Here is a 20,901-nt window from a genome sequence, read left to right on the forward strand (position 1 = left end):
GAAGCCCATAAACAAGATGACTGCAGCAACACCACCTGTATTCCACAGCACCCAACACAACAGGCATGCTCCTGTGATACTAGAGAGAATAGGTATGCAGGATGACTAGTATCCATTCTAACTAATAGCCATGAATACCCCTTTCCTCCATGAATATGTCCACTCCCCTCTTAAAGCCTTCCACGTTGGCAGCCATCACCACATCCTGGGTTGTGTGAAAAAATACTTCCTTTTATCTGTTTTGAATCTCTCACCCTCCAGCTTCAGCAGATGACCCCGCGTTCTAGTATTATGGGAGAGGGAGAAAACTTCTCCCTGTCCACTCTCTCCAAACCATGCATAATTTTATAGACCTCTATCATGTCTCCCCTCAGCCGCCTTCTTTCCAAGCTAAACAGCGCTAAGCGTCTTAACCGCTCCCCATAGGACAGTTACTCTAGTCCCTTAATCATTTTGGTTGCTCTTTTCTGCACCTTCTCAAGGTCTGTAATATCCTTTTTTAGGTTTGGTGACCAGAACTGTACACTGTATTCCAAGTGTGGTCTCACCATAGATTTGTACAAGGGCAGCATGATATCAACAGTTTTATTCTCTATTCCTCATCTATACTACTGGCAGAAAATAGCAAAGGCTTGAAACAACTAGTGCTGAAAGTTAAAGGAGAAAGTGCCAAAGCAGGACTACAGCTGAACATCAAGAAGACAAAAGTAATGACTATTGGAGAATTACTCAACTTTAAGGTGGACAATGAGGAAATTGAAATTGTTTAAGACTTTCTGTTCCTTGGCTCCATCATCCACCAAAAGGGAGACGGCAACCAAGAAATTGGAAGGAGATGAGTCAGAAGGGGCACTTCACACACACGCGCGTGCACACACACACACACGTACCCACCAAATGAGATTCTTTGATTGATGGGACAGGCAGTAGAGCTTCTCCCTATGATCTTATTTCCCATGCAAGAAGAGGAAGAAGAAGAAGAAGAAGAGTTGGTTTTTCTATGCCGACTTTCTCTACCACTTAAGGAAGAATCAAACAAGCTTACAATCCCCTTCCCCTCCCCACAACAGACCCCCTGTGAGGCTGAGAGAGCTCTAAGAGAGCTGGGACTAGCCCAAGGTCACCCAGCTGGCTTCATGTGTAGGAGTGGGGGGGAAATCCAGTTCACCAGATTAGCCTCCGCCGCTCATGTGGAGGAGTTGGGAATCAAGCAAGAAGGAAGAAGAGGAAGAAGAGTTGGTTTTTATATGCCAATGTTTTCTACCTTTAAGGAGTCTCAAACTGGCTTACAATCACCTTCCCTTCCTCTCCCCACAACAGGCACCTTGTGAGGTAGGTGGGGCTGAGAGAGTTCAGAGAGAACTGTGACTGGCCCAAGGTCACCCAGCAGGCTTCATGTGTAGGAGTGGGGAAACCAACCCATTTCTCCAGATTAGAGTCCGCTGCTCCTAACCGTTACACCACGCCGGATCTCATATCGGAACATACGGGAACATATTGGTTTCCAACGGAGATAGGAAATCCATCAATCTTTTCCTGATCTTCCTGCTTAGCAGGGCACACCTTTCAGCAGCACCAAAAAGAAAGGGGGAAGGCACAAGGATGGGTGGGGCTGGCTGAGACTGGTGGTAAATGCCACAAACCTGGCCACACAAGGGAACTTGCCATCCTATCCAACAGATCTGCAAATATTTCCCAGAGACTGGTATCGATTGCTCTAATCAGATTTCCTTGCTCATCCTGAGTCATCTTCACCCAGATCATGCCCTTGGTTAACTGGGACAGAGAAACGCAATATCTGTAACAGGCAATATGGCACGTGAGCGGTGGATACCATACTGGATCAAAATATTTCATCCTCCAGAAACAGGCTTGCCCCCAGGGGTGTGATTAGTCATGGCTTACAAAACCTCAATTTCCATGGAAATATCTCAATGTGCTTGAAAAACCAAGTTTTTTTGGCAAAGTCACATAAGAGGGACAAATCTTTTGGATAAACGAATGCTCTGTTACTTTGTTCTCCCTGCGACATCAAAGGGATGTAATGCAGTAGTAAAAATGATTTATTTACTACGGTGCTTGAATCCCCCCCCCCATTCCTTCCGAATCATTTGTTTTGCTTTGGGGATTTAGAAATTTTTGACTACATCCACAGAAATCTCAATCAGCTTCATTTTATGTCACCTGGATAATGTATTTTAGAGATAAGAACATAAGAAAAGCCCTGCTGGATCAGACCAAGGTCCATCAAGTCCAGCAGTCTGTTCACACAGGAGCCAACCAGGTGCCTCAAGGAAGCCCACAAACAAGATGGCTGCAGCAGCACTATCCTGCCTGAGTTCCACAGTACCTAAGATAATAGGCACGCTCCTCTGATCCTGCAGAGAATATATATGCATCATGACTAGCATTCATAAGAACATAAGAAAGGCCCTGCTGGATCAGACCAAGGCCCATAGAGTCACACTGCGGCCAACCAGGTGCCTCTAGGAAGCCCACAAACAAGACAACTGCAGCAGCACCATCCTGCCTGTGATCCACAGCACCAAATATAATAGGCATGCTCCTCTGATCCTGGAGAGAATAGATATGCATCATGATTGGTATTCATAAGAGCATAAGAAAAGCCCTGCTGGATTAGACCAAGGCCCAGTCCAGCAATCTGTTCACAGAGTTGCCAACCAGGTGCCTCTAGGAAGCCCACAAACAAGACGATTGCAGCAGCAGCACCATCCTGCCTGTATTCCACAGCATCTAATGTAATAGGCTTGCTCCTCTGATCCTGGTTAGAATAGGGATACATTATGACTAAATCTGGGTGATAAGTATGGAAAGGCCCCTTTGTTAATTACAAAAGATATATAGCTCCCTTGTGTGATTCAGCCTCCCAGTCTGGACTCAGGTGTCAGAGGTATTTTGGTGCAATCGGATCTGTGCTTGGGGTTGCAAAGGCATCGTATTCATCTCGCATGACAATATCCTGGCACGACCACGTCTACACCATCAATCAGAGCACCCCCCCCCCCAATATTGTACCGCTTTTGCTTTTGCTGCTGAGACCCAGCCTGACCCAGAAGGCAGAGGTGGCAGAGACTGACAGATTTTCCAAACCCAAACTAAAAAACCAAGCGGGGTTGGCAGGCCCGGTGGGGCAACCAGTAGGAGATTGGTGGGACAGACATGACAGGGGTGCCGTTGGAGACAATGTAGCATCCCTACCGGGGAAGACCAGGAAGGGACATCACATGTTTCAAGGAATCACTGGAAACTCTATGGTAAAACCACAGAATTTCCGCTGATTCCTAGAGAGGTGTGACATCCCTTCCAGGTTTTCCCCAGAAGTGATGCCACACCATCAGACATTTTTTAAAAAATGTGAGAAAGCAGTGAGAAACCAGAGGCAGGGCAGGGGATCTCCCAACTTAAACCCGAGGGACACATACTACTATTTCAGTGCTCTCTACTCATTCCCACACTCTCCTTCCAGACTTTGCTATTCGCCTCAAAACCACTCTTCACTGACAGCAGCCAAGTCAGTAGGCATGGAAACTGACACCTCTCCTAAAGAATTACATGGCCTGGCCCGCTTCTTCTGTTTTTCTTTTCGAGCCATAAAATGCCACACAACCTTTGGACGGGCCACCCATTTAAGTAGTCGCCCAAAGCTCGTGTGGGTTTTTCTGACAGGTTAACCGATAGTTCATGTTTCATAATAACCAGAACAATATTTTGATCCCTTTTTCTCCTAAGTATAGCATTCCCCCAGCAATAACTGAATGCTCAGTTCAGCAAGCAAGAGGCGTTTCTGGCCCAGCCTAAAGATGTTTTGTGGGAAAAGATACCTGAGCAACATATTTATCTTTCTCTCAGTCAGCAGTGCAACTCCTCTACGTGGAGAGGAGGAGGAGAAGGCAAAAAAGAGGAGGGGTTGGTTTTTATATGCCGAATTTCTCTACCACTTAAGGAAGAATCAAACCAGCTTACAATCATCTTTCCTTTCTCTCCCCACAACAGACCCCCTGTGAGGTAGGTGGGGCTGAGGGAGCTCTAAGAGAGCTGTGACTAGCCCAAGGTCACCCAGCTGGCTTCATGTGGAGGAGTGGGGAAACCAACTTGGTTCACCAGATTAGCATCCACCGCTCATGTGGAGGAGTGGGGGAATCAAACCCGGTTCTCCAGATTAGAGCCCACTGCTCCAAACCACCGCTCTTAACCACTACACCGGCTCTCACTAAGCACTAAGATAGCACTAAGTTGGGGAGGGACTGTGGCTCAGTAGCAGAGCATCTACTTGGCATGCAGAAGGTCCCAGGTTCAATCCCTGGAAACTCCAGTTAAGGACCAGGCAGAAGGTGATGTGAAAGACCTCTGTCTGAGACCCAGGAGAGCTGCTGCCGGTCTGAGTAGACAATACTGACCTTGTTGGACCAAGGTTCTGATTCAGTATAAGGCAGCTTCACGTGTGTTCATGTTTGTTTACCATATGAAAACTTCTCCAGCACAAACACAGACAAAGCCTGGTGAACCTGGAAGTCCTTTGATTACAGGGTGGCCATTCCAACAAATGCAAACAGTCTCCAGGCTCAGAATGGCTTTTATATGAAACAATTCCCTAGGGATTAATTGACACTGTCCCCTCTTCCACAAAAGGGAAGGCTGCTGTAGGGGAGGGGGAGAAAATGACATTGTCCTCGGAAAAGTGGGATTTGGGTCCAGTAGCACCTTAGAGACCAACAGGTTTTTTGGGGTATGCGCTTTCAAGAGTCAAAGCTCCCTTTGTCAGATACGCATATCTTACACTCCTACTCTCATCTGACGAAGGAAGCGTTGATTCTTGAAAGCTTATATTCTGAAAATCCTGTTGGTCTTCATGGTACTGTGTGTGTATTAAGTACCGTTGAGTTGCTTCCGAATCATGGTGACCCAAAGAATCAAAGTCCTCCAAAATGTCCTATCTTTGACAGCCTTGCTCAGGTCTTGCAAACTGAGGGCTGTGGCTTCCTTAATGGAGTCAATCCATCTCCTGTTGGGTCTTCCTCTTTTCCTGGTGCCTTCAACTTTTCCTAGCATGATTGTCCTTTCCAGTGACTCTTGTCTTCTCATAATGTGACCAAAGTACGACAGCCTCAGTTTAGTCATTTTAGCTTCTAGGGTCAGTTCAGGCTTGATTTGATCTACAACCCACTTTTTTGGGGGGGGCAGTCCAGGGTATCCCTAACACTCTCCTCCAACAGCACATTTCAAAGGAATCTACTTTCTTCCTATCAGCTTTCTACATTGTCCAGCTTTCACACCCATACATAGTAATAGGGAATATGATGGCATGAATTAACTTGATCTTGGTGGCCAGTGACACATCCTTTCACTTAAGAATCTTTTCTAGCTCCTTCATGGCTGCCCTTCCCAGTCTCAACATCCTTCTGATTTCCTGGCTGCAGTCTCCCTTTTGGTTGATGATGGAGCCAAGGAATAGAAAGTCTTCAACAATCTCAATTTCCTCTGGCTTTCACACCCATACATAGTAATAGGGGATACGATGGCATGAATTAACTTGATCTTGGTTGCCAGTGACACATCCTTATACTTAAGAATCTTTTCTCGCTCCTTCTGATTTCTTGGCTGCAGTCTCCCTTTTGGTTGATGATGGAGCCAAGGAATAGGAAGTCTTGAACAATTTTAATTTCCTCATTGTCATCCTTAAAGTTGAGTAATTCTCCTGTAGTCATTGCTTTAAAATGCTACTGGTCTCGAATCCAGCTTTTCTAGATCCAGCTCGAATCCAGCTCCTCTACTACGGACCAACATGGCTACCCTCCTGGAACTCTTCTCAGAAAGAAATGTGTTCCTTTATAATGCTTATTAATTTACGTGTACACACAAATGTATGCAGTTTGTCATTCGAGCTACGAAAGTCACAGGCATTCTCGCTCCAACCACATTAGATGCGGCATTAGGCAAGATATAGAGCTGGCCCAATGAAAATGGTGTTTCATCCATCCTCCCGCCCCCAGTGCAATTTGATGTTTATTCATGTAAATGTACGGTAATTCTGTTAATTGTCTGGAACGAAAGAACACGTGAGTGACAAAATAGATTGTGCCAGAAGTTGTAGCTCTCCTAATAAAAAAAACCAAGCTCGGTTCTTCCTGTTATACCCACTGGCTCGCTTCAGAAATACACTCAGCAGTGCTGGCTGGAGGTCCCCCTGAGCGATATTCAAGGCTGGATGAATGCCGCTCATTCGACTCCATTACATTTTAGCGGTGGAGGGAAGTGCCATCAAGTCGCAGCCAACTTACTGAGTCCCTGTAGGGTTTTCAAGGCACGAGACGAGCAGAGGGAGATTGCCACTGCCTGCCTCTGCTGACTTTGCAGTACGTATGAACATTATTTGGGGAAGGGCTGTGGCTCAGTGGTAGAGCCTCTGCTTGTTATGCAGAAAGTCCCAGGTTCAATCCCTGGCATCTCCAGTTCAAGGGACCAGGCAAGTAGGTGATGTGAAAGGCCTGAGACCCTGGAGAGCCGCTGCCAGTCTGAGCAGACAATACTGACTTTGATGGACAGATGGTCTGATTCAGTATAAGGCAACTCCATTTGTTCATGTGTATCGTTTCTGATGTGGCTGGAAATATATGCAGAAATGCGATGTTGGCACAAGCGCACCCTCATGGTGGTAAGTGCCCTCAAGTGGTAGCCAATTTATGGCAACCCCTCATGGGGTTTTCAAGATACACCGCTGTATTTAGGACCAGATTGTTATATGCATATGATATGTTATTTATAAACCATATTGTTTTGAACTTTGAGAATCACAACCATTACGCACAGCCATATCATTCAGGATAAGACTGTTAAGTTTATATGATACTTTGTAGTTGTTGCTCTGTTGTTGTTGTTTTGAATGCTCAACAATTAATTTGGATGATGCACTGATAATTTTTGTGAATCGTATGGCTTACAGTAAAAAGCTTGTTAAATTGGCCAGTTAATTAACTTACATGTGCTTCTTTATTACAGAGTGATTGTGCACTGCTATCTCTGTATTAAACCCAGCAAGTTCAGCTTGCCGATAGTCAGTTAGCTAGAAATACATTAATGTGATTTTAAAAGTATGAAATCCTGGACAAACGTATGCATCTTGAAGCAGGCTGCTCAAAGTTTAACTGAGCCTCGTGTTCCCAGCGTGGTTCCTTTTCAGGTTGAGTTTTACATCCCTCAAGTAAAATGACAGAATTCGATCAGCAGGAATACAATTCTTATGTGTCACTGACTCTTATCCCAGCTGATCTGGGCAGCCAAAACAGATTGTAAAACTGCTTCTGCTGTTGATTCCAGCAATATGCTCTAAATTGGATGGCCAACTATGGGTTGGGAAATTACTGGGGATTTGGGGATGGAGTCTGGGGAGGGCAGGGCTTGGGAAGGGACCTCAGTAGAATATAATGGTGAAGCATCCGCTCACCAAAGCAGCCATTTTCTCCAGGGGGACCGGTAATTACCACATGTTGCATATATTTGAATTTAATCTTTAAATTACATTAAAAGGGGCTTTGTTGAATGTTCCCCTCCCTAATCAAATACGTTTGATATCCACCACTTAAAGTAATGTGGGGAGCTTTTAAAAAAAATTGTTTATTAAACATGCAAGTAAAATAAATGTGCCAAAGCTTCAGAAGTTTTTCCAAAGCTCTCCTGATTCATAATTTTCTAGAAAACTTATGACACTAATTTGCCTGTGGAGAACCAGAATAAACCAAGAGGCAATTAATATGTTAATTTGCCCTTTATAATAAGCACATAGCTTCCAGTGCCAAATAGACTGTTATCTACCTTTCCCCAAAACAAACATTTTCCCTTTTGTAGGGATGGAAAGAATGCCAGTTTACATTTATGTCCAATCTCCTTCACATCTCTCTTACAGTGTCCTTAGGCATGTGGAATGCAGTGAAAAGTTCAGCTTACAAAATGCATCACTCTTTCTTTTGCTCCATTTCAGGCTCCAGAAATGTCTGAGTGGTTATGAGGCATCTGGATATTCCCCATCCTGTTTTTCAAATAAAGTTTCAACAAGGGGGAACCCAGCTGCTTTGACTTTGAATTTACAGAGAGACGGTATGGTGATAAGAACATCAAAATAGGACCTAGAAGATTCAGTTTTGAATCTAAGCTCAGTGCAGCTGGCAACCCCCAGAGTACATGGGGTGGGGACTGGTGCCCCAACATCATGCCAATGCACCAATACCACTTCCAGTGAAAACATGAAGTGGCATCACAGGACGCTCTAGGATTTGCAAAAACTTTACGGTAAAAATATAGAATTTTTGCAAATCCTAGAGCATCCCATGACATTTCCACTGGAAGTGATGTCAGTGTGCCGGCATGTCCCCACATTTCTTCCCGCTGGTGTTTCAGGCGCCAGGAGGCAAAAACACACACACACACAATAGGGTTGTCCGGAGGTCTCCCTCAACCCTCGTGCTCAGCCATGAAGCTCATCCCCTTTGGGGGATATGCTTGGATTTCTCAGAGCTGTAATTAGTGCCTGTGACTTAGCTAAAAATAGACACCCTAAATGCCTATTCTGTGCATATGCAGAATCTTGTTTTAAAATGAGAACCAATTGATGATGATGATGATGATGATGATTTTGGCATTTGATGATGGTGCTCTTAATTATCCTCCAATTAACAATCTGAAGCAGGTCACTCATCACTATTACCAATGGTCCTTACTACCCGCTCCAATGGCAATAATCCTGCTTCCAGTACCGCACTAGCAACAAGCGTCTACTTTCAAACTTTGGTATCGAGAATTAATTATTGTTTTGCAATCATAATGTAAACTACAGAAGAGTAAAGAGAAGAAATATCAGGCTAGGGTGGTATAGCTAGCTCTGCCCTTAAAGTTTTTAGCCTCCTTCTTGCGGTCTTCAAGGAAACATCTGAAAGCTCAGAATGAAAATAGGGCAAGAATCCCAGGTGCTGTGCCTCGGGGGACCATCCAACCCTTTCAGAGTGGTTCTGCTGACAGCTGCAATTCCCCCCATCACATTAGGAGGAAAACCAGTCATTTGACAATGCCCCACATTGAATATCAGCCCTATCAACAGGGTTGCAGGTCCCTCCTAGCAACCAGAGGGAGGTTTGGGGTCGGCGATCGGCGTCACCTACGTGATGACGTCACTTCCGGTTTATGCAGAAGTACTGGTATTGTACTGAGTCTGCTGCTCAGGTGGAGGAGTGGGGAATCAAACCCGGTTCTTTAGATAAGATGCCAACAATCTTAACCACTACACCATGACTTGGGGATGGAGCCTGGGGGAAGACAGGGTTTGGGAGGGGGAAGGAGTTCAGCAGGAATGTGTTGCCATTAAGTTTGCCAACCTCCAGGCAGTAGCTGGAGATCTCCTGCTGTTACAATGGATCTCCAGCCAACAGAGATCAGTTCACCTGGAGAAAAGGGCCGCTTTGGCAATTGGACTCTCCCCAAACCCTGCCCTCCTCAGGCTCCGCCCCAAAAACCTCCAGCCATTTCCCAACCCGGAGCTGGCAACCCTAGCAGCAGAGGCTAATCTGGATTTGTTTCCCCACTCCTCCACATGAAGCCAGCTGGGTGACCTTGGGCTAGTTACAGCTCTCTTAGAGTTCTCTCAGCCCCACCTACTCACAGGGTGTCTATTATGGGGAGGGGAAGGGAAGGCAATTGTAAGCTGGTTTGATTCTTCCATGAGAGGTACCTGGCAACCCTAATCCGATCCCTTGAGAGCTCTTATGTGGCCCGCGAGCCAGCCGAGGCAGCCCCCACCCCGGTCTGGGCTGGCAAGGCAGGGCCCGGCCTGACAAAGTGACATTTATGACATATCCGGCCCTCGTAACAATTGAGTTCGATACCACTGGTATAAGCTTTTGAGAGTCATCACTCCCTTTGTCAGACACCACGTCAGGTATCTGACAAAGGGAGCCTTGACTCCCAAAAGCTTTACCCCGAAAATCTTGTTGGTTTCTAAGGTGCTACTGGGCTCGAATCTAGTTGGTAGTACGCAGGCACCGCTGCACACTGCTCCTACTACATCAACACATGCCCTTTAAAAAAAAAAGTATCAAAAGGGCAAAATATCTGTCTCCACACGAGCAACCAGAATTGGATGTCGGGCCCACATGCTGATCCTCCGCCTCAATTTCTGTTTTTCAGCCAAATACCCTTCTTCCATCAATGATCCCGGTCGGCACTTTTAAATCCCTCATCACAATAGATGTGCAAGTTAAACACGAAATAAATAAACCTAAAATACCCTTTGAAAGGTATTAACTGTGTCAAACTGCCACGCCTGAGAGGATGCTGTAATTCATCTTGTTATCCACAAAAGGTTTACCTGAAACTGTGTACTCGTCCTAGATTTTCGGTAATCTGTTGCCATGTCAACCTGTCCAAATTTTATTGAAAATGGCTCATCTTTATTCAGAATTTCCCATCATATTGCACAGATGATGATTTCCACTTTTTAACAAGGTAAAAGGCTTTGGGTCTCATGTCTAGAAAGTGCCACCATTTTGACATCTTAATCAAGCAAGCTGCTCAAGCACAGAAAAATCCCTTAGGCACAGCCTACAAAATTTTCTTGTCTTTTCCTTCTCTGTGTGGCACCATAGTAAAGAATTTTCTTCTCCGAGCATTTAGACAATGGGTTGGATCCAGCAAAATTTTCTGCTGACTTAGTTATTCCTCTCTGCTACAGCAGATCTCCAACTGGCCCCCGATGCTGTCCTTGGGGGGTACCCAGGTCCCTCCTGGTAGCTGGCAGGGGGACTGACCAGCAGTGGAGGAAGACCTAGGCCATAGGGTTGCCAGGTCCCTCTTCGCCATCGACAGGAGGTTTTGGGGGCAGAGCCTGAGGAGGGCGTGGTTTGGGAAGGGACTTCAATGCCACAGAGTCCAATTGCCAAAGTGGCCATTTTCTCCAGGAGAACTGATCTCAATTGGCTGGAGATCAGTTGTAATAGTGGGAGATCTCCAGCTACTACCTGGAGGTTGGCAAACCTACTAGGCCAACAGAGGAAGGCCAAGGCCATAGCCGGTGATGCAGGGACATCACTTCTGGCACATATCAGAAGTGACATCATTGTGACACATGTGATGTGGGATGCTCTGGTATTTCAGCAAAAACTTTATGATAGAAGCCAACAATCTGATGATGTCACTTCCTATTGTGTGCTGGAAGTGTTGTCGCTGACAATGTCACTGCAACACCAGCCTAGCCCTCCTCTCGCTTCGGGTCACCCCCCACCCCGCCGGTTAGCAGGAGGGACCTTGGTACCCCCAAGGACCGCATTGGAGGAGGGAGTAGGAGATCTGCCGTAGGAGAGAGGAATAGTGAAGTCAACAGAAAATTCTGCTGGATCTATCCCTTTGTCGATATGCTTGCAGAAGAAAATTCCTTATTATGATTCCACACAGGGAAGGAAGAGACAAGAAAATTTCATAGGCTGTGTTCAAGACAGGGTTGCCAACCTCCAGGTACTAGCTGGAGATCTCCTGCTATTACAACTGATCTCCAGAGATCAGTTCCCCTGGAGAAGATGGCCGCTTTGGCAATTGGACTCTGTGGCATTGAAGTCCCTCCCCTCCCCAAACCCCACCCTTTTCAGGCTCTGCTCCAAAAACCTCCCGCCAGTGGGGAAGAGGGACCTGGCAACCCTAGTTTAAGGTTAAGTTCCCCACCCCCAGCCAGTTGACTGGCGGCGGGGGACCTTCCCCCAGTGGGGGCCTGGCAGCTCTGGTGCCCTCTACTCTAGGAGCAGCATTTCAGGAAGCATTTTGTGCTGTGTGGAGAAGCGTGTTAGTTCTGCTCTGCAGACAGAAATCCCTTTCACCAGCCCAGAGTTTCCACAGATCTGACCCTGTGCTAGGGTTGGCCACCTCCAGGTGGTGGCAGGAGATCTCCCACTGTTATAACTGATCTCCAGGCAACAGAGATCAGTTCACCTGGAGAAAATGGCTGCTTTGGAAAGTGAGATCTATGGCATTCTACCCCACTGAAGTCCCTCCCCTCCCTAAACTCCACCCTCCCTAGGCTCCACCCCTAAATTCTCCAGGTATTTCCCAACCCAGATAGGGCAACCCTATCCAATATCTTCTATACAATTTAAGTTCTTTGAAAACACTTTTTGACCTCCAGCCACAATAATTACAAAGGTGAAAAAATGGCTCTCTCTCATTTTCAAAGGCAATGTTCATTTTGTAACGAGTGCTGAAACAGTTTGGTCTGACAGATCTGTGTTAAAACAAATCAAAACAATTTCCGTGGAATTCCACAGGTGCAACAAACTTGCTGCCTTATTCTTCTAACCCAACAAAAACCCAAGCAAAGGTTGGTATACATTAGTATACATACACATAACAGTTCTTAAATGTTCAGAGAAGTCATTCATGTCAATGTACCTTACATTTTACGTGACTAAGGAAAATGCAGCTGTATTCTGTGTTTCTATTCTAGGATCATGATTATTATTGCACAGACAAGTGGATTTTTAAGTTGTCAGCAAAGGAAATGGACATTCAGTAATTATACCATTGACTCTGAAGGAGATTATTAAACAGGTTTTCGAACATAAGGGACTCGTAAGGCACTTTGTCATGGATTATTACGGCTTGTCTATTAGCTACATTATATTTACAAAATGTACACTCTGCCTTTCCGCTTTCATCACTGCCACCAAGGTGGATAACAGATTTAAACCATACGTCAATAAAAACACATCTTTAAAACATTAACAACCAAACGAGAACACATCATGGAAACAATGGGTGAAAATGCATGGTCGCTTTATCCTCCTTTAATCCCTGTTTTAGCCGGGCTTGAACGCACATTAGGCAAAAAGCATGCGTTCGATCCTGGCTGAATCAGGGATTAAAGGAGGAGAAAGTGACCATGTGTTTTTGCCCAATGAAAACCAAGCTAAAAGCAATACGGTAAAATACACATACATAAAAACAGCCATTAAAAACAGGGCAGGAAAGAAGGATCACTGAGGTATCACTGACTTGAATATAGAGATCTATGTTATCATGTTGAACCATTTTGTATTACAAGGGATTTTCCAAAATACTCTGTACAGTTGTTATCCCCTTCATTAGTTTAGGGCGCTTTTACTGTTGCCTTTGTTATTCAGTAACTATCAACATCTGACAATAAAAAAGCAGATGTTCAAGCCAGAGTGTGATGGCTGAATAAATGTGGGAAAGTTTTTTTTAACCCCCCCCTCCAAAATAACACTATATGTAACATACAGATCCAATCTACAAACGCAGAGGTGTCAAACATACAGCCAGTGGGCCGGATCCGGCCCCTTGAGATCTCTTATCCGGCTCGCGAGACAGCCGAGACAGCCACCCCCAGTCCCGATCTGGGTTGGCGAGGCATGCCCCAGCCCGACCAAGTGACAATTTATGTCACATCCAGAACTCGTAACAAATGAGTTCCAAACCCCTGCCCTAACTTAAAACATGTACAAAAACAAAATATTATTCATCAATCCCTTTATCATTCTGAGCTATTCAATACTAATATTTCAAATCCAGAGTAATACTTCAGATTTCACTGATTCTGTAGAATAATTCCTTGTTCCAAAAAGTGTTGAAGGGGAACCAATGGTGTTTGAAAATCTTCCGTGCTAAATAACTCATAGTATCATAGAACCATAGAGTTGGAAGGGACCACCAGGGTCATCTAGTCCAACCCCCTGCACAATGCAGGAAATTCCAAACTACCTCCCCCCCCCACACATACCCAGTGACCCATACTCGTTGCCCAGAAGATGGTCAAGGTGCCCTCCCTCTCATGATCTGCCTAAGGTCATAGAATCCTAAAGTCATCTGCCTAAGGTCATAGATGGCCAAGATGCCCTCCCTCTCATCATCTGCCTAAGGTCATAGAATCAGCATTGCTGACAGATGGCCATCTAGCCCCTGCTTCAAAACCTCCAGGGAAGGAGAGCTCACCACCTCCCAAGGAAGCCTGTTCCACTGAGGAACCGCTCTAACTGTTAGAAAATTCTTCCTAATGTCTAGGTGGAAACTGTCCCATCTTGCTTACACATAGCTATTTTATCCATTTATATTACATTCCATATCCTCCTATACCAATGATCCAGTGCTGGTATAAATGGGAGTTTAAAAAAATAAAACTGGAGAAACCAACATGTAGTTGAGAACAGTCACCGACGGCTGTAAGGAAATCACACCAATGGGTAGCTCACTTGGACAACATCATCATGTTCATTGTGACTTCCCACCTGCTAATAATGCCTCCCTGAAACACAACAAGCTGGTTCCCCAATCCTGTTCTATTAACAGGAGAAATCATCTTACCTTTTTAATAGGCAGGTACCAAAGGTGGGAGGTTCCTATCTTCTGTTCTTCAGAAAAGCAAGAAACTCCTGTAAAAAAGAGACTGGCCCCATCATTTCAGTTCCAAAATAACTTTTTATCAAAAAATATGATTCACAGCAACAACAATTATCAGGACAAAAGCTATAATCCGGGACAAGGTTTCGAGGAAAACTCTCCAGGATTCTCCTCCAGGTCATTTTGGCTGTGGGCTCTGGTTCGATGCGTCATGGAAGGAATATCTTTCCTGGATGAGCTTTGTCCAGCTTCCACTGTTTGCATTGGTTTCACCAAACATCTGTCTGATAGACGGCTCGTTGGTGCGTATGAATAGCTTGCGATCTCTGCTTGTTTACAACAGGCTAAAACCTAAACGAACTCATCGATTTAGTTGCTGGGTTAGGGCCAATTCCCCTTTTATGAGCCTGGACTAGGGTGCCAGGTCCCTCTTCGCCACCGGTAGGAGGTTTTTGGGGCGGAGCCTGAGGAAGGGAGGGACTTCAATGCTATGGAGTCCAATTGCCAAAGTGGCCATTTTCTCCAGGAGGGAAAAGCCATTAGGCTTAGTCACGTATGGAGGGGGAGGGAGCGCTCTGGAGGAGCTGAACTCTTCTAGGAAGCTGACTAGTTGTCTCCGTGGTTGGCCTGCGCAAGCGCAGTTCCCATGTGTGCCTGCACAGAAGACACGAAGATGAAAATGCTAAAGATCAACAGATCAAGTAAAACAGGAGTTTGCCAACTTCCGGACAACCGTCAAACACTCCAGCCAACTGTTCAAGGAGTACAACCCAGCAAGAAATTATTTCCAAACGAGTTCCCTCTAAATAGGAATTAGGATTGCCATTTGCTCTGAAAACACCTGCTCAAGCCTCCCAGATAGAGTAAGGCTATTTGTGCGTATGTGTGTTTTTGTAACACCAGCAAGTTCCATAATTCCATTTTTCACCCTGTAAATACACAGAATGACCCAAAAAGGCATTTTCCAGGGATATTTTTGGCTCAGGAATTTGGGTATGCACATCCCTACCCAGAATTAAGAGACCTCGTCTTTCTCTGTTCCTAAGATTTCTGCCTTGGCAAAGTATTTTGCCGAACACACACAGTCCAAGAATATGCCGCAACTGATAACAGGCAGCCAACCTGCATGTGACGCTTTGGTTGTGTGCATTTTCTCCCCGATGCTAACTTTTTAGAAACACATCTGGCTCGAAAAACCCACACAGGTACCCACATTTTTCTTGTTCAATGGAGGGAGACAGCTTGAGGCCTCTTTCCCTGCATGAGTCGGCAGCTAACCTGCAACCTCTGCATTTTCAAATGGATCTCATGCAGGTGGGGCGGCACGATTCAGCCTACAGTACCACTTGACCCGCCTCCCTCCCACTCTTTTGTTCATTGGTAAAGGTAATCAGAAGAACATAAGAAGAGCCCTGCTGGATCAGACCCAGGCCCATCAAGTCCAGCAGTCTGTTCACACAGTGGCCAACCAGGTGCCTCTAGGAAGCCCACGAAAAAGACGACTGCAGCAGCACCATCCTGCCTGTGTTCCACAGCACCTAATATAATAGGCATGCTCATCTGATCCTGGAGAGAATAGGTGTGCATCATGACTGGTATGCATTTTGACTAGTAGCCATGGATAGCCCTCTCCTCCATGAACATGTTCACTCTTCTCTTAAAGCCTTCCAAGTTGGCAGCCATCACCACATCCTGGGGCAGGGAGTTCCACAATTTAACTACCGTATATACCCATGTATAAGCCGACCCGCGTATAAGCCGAGGTGCCTAATTTCTCCCCAAAAATGGGGAAAAATTAGGCACCAGCGTATAAGCCGAGGGTCGGCTTATAACCCCTCCCCCCCCCGCAGGCTTACCTGACAGGGCTCTCCAGCGGCGAGGGTCCGCCGGCGGCGCGGCCCGGGGGGGCCTGGGCAGCCTTCCTGCGGCTGCAGGAGGCTGCCCCAGGCCGCTCCCGGCGGGAGGAAGCGGCGGCGAGGCCCAGGGGGACCCGGAGCAGCCTTCCTGCGGCTGCAGGAGGTTGCCCAAGGCCCCTCCCGCCCGGGAAAAATGGCGGTGGGGGCGGGAAGGGCCTGGGCAGCCTTCCTGCGTCTGCAAAAGGCTGCCCAAGGCCCCTCCCGCCCGAAAAAAATGGCGGCGGGGGGCGGGGGGGCCTTGGGCAGCCATCCTGCGGCTGCAGGAGGCTGCCCAAGGCCCCTCCCGCCCGAAAAAAATGGCGGGGGGGCGGGGGGGCCTTGGGCAGCCGTCCTGCGGCTGCAGGAGGCGGGGGCAGGGGGGCTGGGCAGCCTTCCTGCGGCTGCAGGAGGCTGCCCAAGGCCCCTCCCGGCGGCAGGAAGCGGCACGGGCCCGCCGGGGGCGGCAACGGCGGTAAGTTTCCCCCCTCCCTCCTGCCTCCTCCCTCCCCCCATATTGACCCGCGTATAAGCCGAGGCCGGCTTTTTCAGCCCATTTTTGGGGCTGAAAAACTCGGCTTATACGCGAGTATATACGGTATGTCTTGTGTGAAGGAATACTTCCCTTTATCTGTTTTGAATCTCCACCCTCCAGCTTCACCAGATGACCCTGCGTTCTGGTATTACGAGAGAGGGAGAAAAGCTTCTCCCTGCTGACTCTACACACCATGCATAATTTCATAGACCTCTCTCATGTCTCCCCTTAACCACCTTCTTTCTAAGTTAAACAGCCCTTGCATGTTACAAATGACTGGGCGACTTTTTGGTTCTCTTGACTAACCAGTTGGCGTGTCTCCTTCTGAAGTTTTGTCCCAAGTCTCTAGATCTAACAGTTGTTGCAAAGGGGATGCTTGCTCTTTTTCATTATTGCCCACATGGTACCAAGAGCCAAAGAAGATGCTAAACTTGTAATTAATGCTGTGGCACTTGCAAAGGCTTTGGCAAGAGAACAGCATGGCGGAGTTGTCATTAAAATTACATCCCTTTGGAACAACAACTTGCTTAGCATCCATTCAGGCTGGGGTGAGTCGGAGGGTTGTTTTGCTGATTCTGTCAAGAGGAAAAATGTTAATACATGGCTGAACAATGTGGCCACCTGCTATTTCATTATCCAATATTTATAATGCAACACGGGCTCGTGAAGTCTTACAGTGGTTTTGGCGACCCACAAAATCAGACATTCATGGGATGTCACCCTCCACACATAAACACCTGCCACCAATACAAAATATTTTCTGTTACTCCCTTGGCTTCTCTAACCTATCACATTTTGGAACTGCCTGCAGAAACTCAGTTGGGTAGGATGAGGGGCTAGCTAAAGGTCCTGATGTGGAGTTCAGATATCTTTTTTAAAAACCTGCTGACACACTGGCTCAGTTCAGACGTGACACAAAACCATGGTTTGCACCAACCACAGTTGTTTTCTGTTGCTCCAGAAGGTTGGACCAGAACCAACGGGTTGAAATTAAATCAAAACAGTTTCCGTCTAGACATTAGGAAGAATTTTCTAACAGAGCGGTTCCTCAGTGGAACAGGCTTCCTTGGGAGGTGGTGAGCTCTCCTTCCCTGGAGGTTTTTAAGCAGAGGCTAGATGGCCATCTGTCAGCAATGCTGATTCTATGACCCTTCAAACTTTGTGATTCTATGATTCTATTCTATGACCAGGGCCGACCCTTCTTAGCTTTTGAGATCTGACAAGACAGGGCTAGCCATCCAGATCACAGCAAACCTTTGGACCTATGCGCAATTTCACAGGGGAGGACAGCTTTGTGCAAGTCATGTCTAGAGATGTCTCCAGAGACACCCTAGGCAAGCCTGCTATGGAGTAAGGAACCGGCTCCTGTTCATTTGTTCCTGTTTTCAATGACAAGGGACATACCCACAGATGATCGATGATTTGCTTTAATTTTTTTCTCTGCTGGACAAAAGCCAAACGTTCTAGCAAAGCCATGTCTTCCATCCTTCATGGTGGTGTCGCTGTTTTGACAGATGGCCGCAAGAACACCCACCAATCTGAAAACATGACTCCTGTTGTAACATCCATCTCATTCGAAGCTTGCTCTAAAAATAAGACCATTTTTCCCTGATCTTCTCTATGAAGACTTGCATCACACATCTGCTAAGAGCGCCGCAAAGCAGTGGATCAAAAGTACAGTGTCATACCCACTATGCCCCACAAGAAGGTCAATTAAGAGCAAAGATCTGAACCTGCAACCTTGACCAGATCATTAAGACCAGTTAAAGCCTAATTCATACCTACCTGCTGCAATGCAGGGCCTAGAATTTATTGTGTATTATAATTAAATCAAATCAAATTAACTTCATTTATACCCTGCTTTTCTCTCCAGAGGGAACCCCAAAGTACCAGAGAGCAAGATCTCAATGCTCCTCACCAAAATAACAGCATCCAAGAGAATAAGGTTATTCCAAGTGTTGTTTTTTGGAAGTAGTTTGAACAGACTTGGGTTACCAGGTCCCTTTTTGCCACTGGTGGGAGGTTTTGGGGGCAGAGCCTGAGGAGGATGGGGTTTGGGGAGAGGAAGGACTTCATTGGATAGAATCCAATTGCCAAAGTGGTCATTTTTTCCAGAGGAACCGATCTCTATAGGCTGGAGATCAGTTGTAATAGCACATCTCCAGCTAGTACGTGGAGGTTGGCAACCCTAGAACTGACCCGAACTGAACCATCTATATCCATTCTGGAGAGTTTAAGGTCAAAAAGCTGGTGGCCAACTTGCTCACACAAAACAGAACCACCGAATCGATAAAAGATGGTATCTGTTCCCATCATAACACAATGCAAAATTATTTTTAGTTTCACTGGAGTTTTCAACAAACGATCAAGACCAGAAACTGGTGGAACAGACTTGTAAATGACAGGATAAATGAGTTTTGATGACCGCAATAACATCTATCTTTTATGAAAAATATCAAATTGGGTTGACGGAATGAGGATTTTATTCATGCTGGAAACGGAAAGCTGCTGAAACCTTTACAATCTGAGATTAACACCGCAATGAAAGATGAAACATAGCCCAACGCCTCAACACCATAACATTCAGCCCATGAAAATCTGACAATATTATACTGATTTTGATCTGATTAACAAGGGTGCTTCATAAACCGAATTGACCTTCAAGCTAGAATAGTGATGTGTGTGTGTGGGGGGGGGGGATTTACCATTTTTTTCTTGATTTGTCAATCCCGAGGATGACGACGATTTTCAACACAATCAATTTACCTAATTCTCAACTTGGCTCCATCTGCGGATACTTAAGTCTGGAGACTGGGGCCATGGACACACAAGACAGATCAGTCTACAAACCTGAGAAAAGTGCCAGGTTTGCAGAAAAATCTGAAATCTAATATACACACGTATATATGTGAACCCAAGCCTTCCAGTGTCCACCCTATACCCACTATGGTCATTTTATGCATGGGAGTTTTACTCGAGGTTTGTTTCTCACGGAACCCACACTTTTCTGTTGGCCATCTGTACACCAGCAGTCTCCAAGCTCAAATTAAGTCCCCACCCCTTTAAATGCTGCTTTGTAATTGGCTGACTTGTAGTGCTTACTGCAAGAGAAAATTCCCTCCCCCCAAACCCAATTGCTGCATAAAAAAGCATTTTAAGAACGACAACAAAATAGAATAATCTGAAAGGGGGAGGGAATACAAGCTTCGGTTTTAAAAAGCCTTTCTTGTGCTCAGAAAGAGCTCTGAGGCAGCAGGAAGTATTTGAATCCCCGCCTCTTTACACACTGCTTTGTAATTGGTTGTGAGCTAAACCAAGCTTGCATGTCCCACACTTTGCCTTATTCACGGGGATTTCACCTGGGCTTTGCTAAGGGGAGAGGGAAGAGTCGGGTTAACAGAGGGACAGGAAGACCCGGACACTGCAAGGGCTGGAGGTCATCTTTAATGGACAGAAAACTCATGCATAACTCCAAGGAACAATCGATTCAGGCCGATGAGTGAAACTACCCATGCATAAACGACGTACGCTATTCAGGCATCAACGGGTTAATCTCAGGAACACGCGATCACAACATGCCACCAAAATCCTTTTCAAGAAAACGTATGAGTGGAACTCCTGGCTTTCAAACGGATGAAGATGACAACCCCTCTGCAGTTTTTTTAGAGAGATCCTGAGTGTTTCGCTACCTAGCAATAGACAGAGACAGTGCCTCAAAGATGCTCTGACGAAGAACGCCTCCCCAGGTCGGCGGTTCCCCACCATACCAGGCCTTCCAGCACAGGGATAAGCTCCCAGCTGACAAGGAAAGGCTGCTCTATGAAACAGCAGCTGTGTTTTGGCTTGGCAAGCGCACAGAGGAGAAGCCTATCATTACCCGACAATGCCTGTCTGCACCACTCTCCGGAAGGGTCCCTGTTAGTTCCCAGCAAGCTCGATTTCAAAGTGGCGCAGCGGGAAGCGAGAGAGCGTGAGGGGGCCAGGGAAGAAACCTACTGACCTGAATTCACCGCCAGAGGCTGGCGTGGCGGAGAAATAACAATCCGAGGGGGAAAACAGTGTTATTTTGGT

The 20,901-nt window shown here is 46.2% G+C and overlaps 1 protein-coding gene and 1 non-coding gene across 2 annotated transcripts in view; one reads left to right on the top strand and one right to left on the bottom strand.

The window, feature by feature from the left end:
- Nucleotides 1–20,901, bottom strand: part of MAP2 (microtubule associated protein 2) — a 209,765-nt gene that overhangs the window by 121,054 nt on the left and 67,810 nt on the right. The window contains exon 2 of the mRNA XM_056861555.1: nucleotides 14,368–14,435. The gene's annotated coding sequence lies outside the window, so the exon portion shown is untranslated. The remainder of the gene's footprint in view (nucleotides 1–14,367; nucleotides 14,436–20,901) is intronic.
- On the top strand, nucleotides 6,402–6,470 carry TRNAN-GUU (transfer RNA asparagine (anticodon GUU)). The gene has a single exon. It is a non-coding gene; the product is annotated as a tRNA-Asn (tRNA).

Source organism: Euleptes europaea, chromosome 15, assembly GCF_029931775.1.
Source record: "Euleptes europaea isolate rEulEur1 chromosome 15, rEulEur1.hap1, whole genome shotgun sequence".
NCBI classification, from domain to species: Eukaryota; Metazoa; Chordata; class Lepidosauria; order Squamata; family Sphaerodactylidae; genus Euleptes; species Euleptes europaea.